Source organism: Rana temporaria, chromosome 4 (genome assembly GCF_905171775.1).
Source record: "Rana temporaria chromosome 4, aRanTem1.1, whole genome shotgun sequence".
Classification (NCBI taxonomy): Eukaryota; Metazoa; Chordata; class Amphibia; order Anura; family Ranidae; genus Rana; species Rana temporaria.
Window position 1 is genome coordinate 226604669 of NC_053492.1, and position 6000 is coordinate 226610668.

Consider the following 6000-nt stretch of genomic DNA (forward strand, 5'->3'; position numbering starts at 1 on the left):
AAGGTCTCTCAGGTGGCTGTCCTGAAAGACGATTAGGGGAAAAAAACACAAGTCCATCTAGTTAAGTGGTTCAACCCTTATAGTGCTGTGACCCCTTGATAACATTTCCCAAGTTGTGGGGACCCCCAACAGTAAAATTTTCATAGCGTGGGTTGTCAGCACCCAGGGCAAGATAAGAAATTTTCACCCCTAACCCACAGACATTTAGCGTTCTTTGAGTCCCTTCTACTCATACACTATTAAAACCCCTTATGGTACATATGATCTCTCTCTCCTTGGTGGGGGGGAATGGGATTAGTGGCAGTGCTGGCAGGGAGCTGGGATCAGTGGCAGTGCTGGCGGGGAGCTGGGATCAGTGGCAGTGCTGGCGGGGAGCTGGGATCAGTGGCAGTGCTGGCGGGGAGCTGGGATCAGCCAACTTAGGTGCTCTTGATCAAGGTCATCTGCTGATCTGAGAGCTGTAATGGGGGACTTTAAATGGCAACTCTAATTCAAAGGTAGTGTTGGTTCACCGTGTCTCACAGCAGTGACACCTATGCCAAAAATCAAGAGCTGGGGTCTGCCCAAGCCCCTCCCATTTCACATTCCTCATTAGTCAGCTGACCTCTAGTCTCTGGCCCCCAGCCAAGCTAAGAACTCAATGGGTGGCTGCGAAGAGACTGATTGGGCAGCCACTGGCTCCAGGAAGAGCCCAGCAGGGCAGCCACAAAAAGGCTGGGAGAACAGTGCAGGCTTCAGGAAAAGCCCAGGATTCAGTGACCCCTAGCAAATCATCATTAGACCCTCAGGTTGAGAATACTGATCTAGTTTAAACAATAAAAGGGGAAACGGAAAAAAAAAACACACCACATACAATCCTACATACCACAATCCTATAGCCACAGTTGATACAGAGGAAGGAAAAAAAAAAAACAGTAAAGCATGGTCCAATTTACTCCAGATGGGGAAAAAAAAAGTCCTTCCTGATCCCCCAAGAGGCAATAGGAAATTCCCTGGATCAACGTTACCTCTAAATAACTTGTATCATGACACTTTCACAATGTATCATGTTCTGTGAATAGGTAGTGTCAGGGGCGGACTGACCATTGGGACTCTCGGGCACTGCCCGAGGGCCCCATGCCACTAGGGGGCCCCATCAGGGTTGCCAGGCTCAATAAAACCAGGGACAGTATGTAAAAATCTGTGTTTTTTTTACATCTGTCCCTGATATGTCCGAAACCGACATGCTTTTAATGTGAAAATTCTGAGATTTTAGCTGTTCTGCCTCTGTACTGCCTCCTGGCATGGTGGCCATCTGTAAGCCTGGGGGCCCCATAATGTTCTATTGCCCGGGGGCCCCATGATTTGTCAGTCCACCCCTGGGTCGTGTAGATCCTGTCACCGTTCCCCCTTCATTCACAAAGCATGAAGCATTGTGGGAGTGCAATACAAGTTCTGTGAATGGAGGAGTGGGCAGAAGGAGGTGGGTGTGCAGCCTGACTCTTCAGAACAGCCAGAAAACAAGTGCTCAGGACAGTATCCAGTGGCTGTGAAAGACGTGGTAGGGAAAATGTTATAAATCCAAACTTTAGGAAAACTAAAAATCTCCCCTGCAGTGGAGCTACACTCACACTGTAAGCGTTATGTCTAGGGATACCAGGTAAAGTAGTTTTACTCACCTAAACCCCTGCAGGCACCTCAGTGCTGCTACAGTGATCCCCGCAGCCTCTTCTCCCCCATGCTTCAGAGGTCAGATGCCCTTCGATGTCATCAAGACTGCTGCAGGGACTATAGTTCTGCACTGGGTGAGTGGACCCTGAACAGTCCACCACCAGAACGCTGTCTGCTTAGGGAGTGGAAGATTGCTAAAGGAAAACTGCATTTCCCATAACCTACAGCTAAATGGAGGAGTTAAAGTGTCGCTACTAGGGTTGTCCAGATACCGATACCAGTATCGGTATCGGGACCGATACCGAGTATTTGCGGGAGTACTCGTACTCGCGCAAATACCCCCGATACCTAAATAGAATACTTCCCGCCCCCTTTCCCCCCCCGCCGCATCGCGGGACATGGCTGCATATGTGAGGGACATGGCTAGAGGGACATGGCTGCATATGTGAGGGACATGGCTAGAGGGACATGGCTGCATATGTGAGGGACATGGCTAGAGGGACATGGCTGCATATGTGAGGGACATGGCTGCATATGTGAGGGACATGGCTAGAGGGACATGGCTGCATATGTGAGGGACATGGCTGCACATGGGGGGGACATGGCTGCATTTGGGGACACATTTAAAAAAAGTATCGGTATTCGGTATCGGCGACTACTTGAAAAAAAGTATCGGTACTTGTACTCGGTCCTAAAAAAGTGGTATCGGGACAACCCTAGTCGCTACACTCACATCATAATAAAACTAGTAAAAAATTTAAAATGCCATTAATCTATCCCTTATTTTGTAGACGCTATAACTTTTGCACAAACCAATCAATTTAAGCTTAAGATTTTTTTTTTTTTTTAATATATATATATATATATATATATATATATACATATATATATATATATATATATATACATATATACACATATATATATATACACATACATACATACATATATATATATATATATATATACACATACATACATATATATATATATATATATATATATACACATACATACATATATATATATATATATATATACACATACATACATACATATATATATATATATATACACATACATACATATATATATATATATATACACATACATACATACATACATACATATATATATATATATATACACATACATACATACATACATACATACATATATATATATATACACACATACATATATATATATATACACATACATACATACATATATATATATATACACATACATACATACATATATATATATATACACACACATACATATATATATATATATACATATATACATACATATACACTTTATATCGGCCTAAACTGATGAAGAAATTTGTTTGCTTTTTTTTAAATTGGCATATGTATTATAGCAAAAAAGTTAAAAAAATAATGTGTTTTTTTTTCAAAATTGTCGCTCTTGTTTATAAGAAAATCAGATCGCAGAGGTGATCAAACACCACCAAAAGAAAGCTCTATTTGTGAAGAAAAAAAAAACCAGACATACATTATGTTTAGGTACGTCACAACTTTATCAGTTAAAGCTACGCAGTGCCAAATCACAAAAACTGGCCCTGTCAGGAAGGAGGTAAATCCTCCCAGGGCTGAAGTCGTTAAAGACCTCCATCCCCCATCTCCTGTATAATTAGTGGCGTTTAATCTGCTCTGGTCATGTGATCCATCAGCTTGGGTTCCCTTTGTCAATAAGTTACAGGGAAGGAGGGAGAGCGGACAAGAACTGAGCCATGGGACCATATGGGTGACGCCACAGCTATGGCTGAGCACTCCCAGTCCCTTACACAGCAGAGCTGTAACCATATGAGCGGCCCTGGAAGCCCTACACCATAAAGCTGGGAAGAGCAGGGCTTTTGCATCTCTGGACCACTACACTGACAGCACATCACCCGAGGAGGTAAGTACTACTACAGCAGAGCGTGAAGTGTGTTGGTTCAATTTTTCCTAAAAGGTGAGCTAACACTTTAATACCCAGCATCCCCACCAAATAGAAGACGCAATGCTAATAATCCAACAAACCTTGCAAGGAGAATAGCCCGAGGCGCAACTCACCGTTCTCAGCTCTGCTCTTTATAACCACGTCTACATTACTAAGAGCGGACTACAGAGGCAGAAAGCACCCAGTATCTTTGTCTCCAGCTGTGATCAATTCATTTCAAAGCGGCGGCCATGATTATGGAGACCAAAACTCCATATATGTCTGCGGACACCGGCGCTTGGGGAGATCAGACATCAACGCTTCTTGAACGTCACTGGCGAATTTTGGACTATTGGTTTCGTTTGTCACTTCCTCAATTGGTGCTGTGATTATGGCGGGCGTTGGTACGGAAGGGAGCATGCTGGAGGCCGAGTTATCCTGTCCCGTGTGTCTGTCCACCTACCGGGATCCGGTGTCGCTCGGTTGCGGTCACTGTTTCTGCAAGCAGTGTATCAGCGAGGCTCTGAACCATCAGAAAGATCAGGGCAGACCGTACACGTGTCCCATGTGCCAGGCGCGCTACGAGGATTTCCCCGCCTTGAAGAAGAACTTTCAGCTGTCCAGTATTGTAGAAAGCTATGTGTCCATGCAGAAGAACACCGAGCACGCCCAGATCCCATGTGGGGATTGCTTGGATCAGCCCAGTCCAGCAGTGAAGACCTGTGTCAGCTGCGAGGTGTCCCTGTGTCACAAACACCTGGAGAGACATGCCAACAGGGGCCACATGCTACTGGAGCCCACTGCTTCTGTCCAGGATAGGAAGTGTGCCCAGCATGACAAGCTCCTGGAGTACTACTGTGAGCGGGATGCCCAATGTATCTGTGTCACCTGCTACATCGCTGGCGCCCACAAGGGCCACAACATCATGACGTTGAAGGAAGCTCACGAAAAGCAGCTGGCCACGTTATCATCGACCACGTCCAGCTTGTCAAACTGCGTGTCCGAATTCTGCAAGGACATCGAAGACCTCCACGCTGATCTGGCAAAGATAACGGAAAATACGGTTAAACTTTCCAAGCCGCTTGAAGATCTCTATGAGAAGATCGTACTGCAAGTTAGGGCCCAATTTAAAGAGATCACACAGGCCATTCTGGTCAATCAAGAACAGACCACATCAAAAATGACTGCCACAATAAAACAGATGGAGGAGGCAAAAGCCACCACTGAAAAGGCATTGAAAGAGCTGAATACCATAAGCAAACAGCCCGATGATCTGCTGTTTATAAAGGATTTCAGTAGGTCACAAGCTCTGATCAAACAGCAAAGTCCCCAAATGAATACAATGCGGATTGTTGACATGGAAGCCGATAAAGTAATGATTGAAACCATTAACAAGGAAACCACCGACTTCATAGCCAGAGTTGGCCGGCAATTATCAAACACGCATGATGTTCTGTCGCAGCAAATCGAACAGCTTGTGTGGTCTGGGAGTCAACGGAAAAAGTGCACAATGCGAAGAAGGCTCCTCAAGTGAAATGGCAAAAATTTGAGAAAAGGAACAAGGTCTTTATGTGAATCAACTGCACACACTGTTCATATACTGGTAGTGTTTCAAATCAGTCCAAAACATTGACAACGAAAAAAAACAATAAACAAGTCCTACAACACCATTCATTTAACCCGTATTTGTATGGGTTAGATAGTTATTCCAAAACACCACCTTGTAACTAAACTTCCTGTGGCCATCCCCGACTGCATTGCTAGAGAAACGTCAAGTAAAGTCCATTGCCTAGTGGATGTCAGTATGTCTGATGACTGGTGTGTGGGTGTGGCTAATCTGAAATCCAATATTACAAGATATCTACAGTGGAAGGGAAAATGTCTTTCATATGAATCCGACACCAGCCTTTCACTCGGGCGTGCTAAGATCAACAGACTGAAAATGCAGTTGGATTTTGATACCAATTTACTAGGCTTCTATGATGCAGGCCATGACACAGAAATCCCGATATTAATATGTAAATTTGATGCTGTATTTAGCAAGCCTTTAAATGTTGGATTTAATATTTTAGATGGGTCGTTAACCCTGATCTAATAGTAAAGTAGTAATAACGGGATTCATTTACATGTGTATGCTCCCTAGGCCATCTCACAACTGGCTAGTAGAGATGAGGCATGAGCATCCTCTGATCTCTATTTCTAACTGAACACCAAAATCTAACTTTTAATTTTTTTTTTTCTCCAATCGGCACGCAGGCTAGATCATTCCCAGCCGCAAAGCATACATAAACAAAGGGAAGGATGCTGGTGATGTCGGTACCCTCATATGGAATCATGCCCATATTAAAGCGGTTGTAAACCCATAAATAAAAACTGCAAGACAAAGGCATAATGAGCTAGTAC

The 6000-nt window shown here is 43.9% G+C and overlaps 1 protein-coding gene across 2 annotated transcripts in view; it reads right to left on the reverse strand.

Moving 5' to 3' along the window:
- Nucleotides 1-3817, reverse strand: part of ASRGL1 (asparaginase and isoaspartyl peptidase 1) — a 64403-nt gene extending 60586 nt beyond the window's left edge. Inside the window, exon 1 of one of the 2 annotated variants that reach the window (XM_040349924.1) lies at nt 3732-3817. The gene's annotated coding sequence lies outside the window, so the exon portion shown is untranslated. Of the gene's footprint in view, nt 1-3698 lie in introns of both variants that reach the window. The other variant, XM_040349923.1, reaches the window with a different exon arrangement.
- Nucleotides 3818-6000: the final 2183 nt, after the last annotated feature.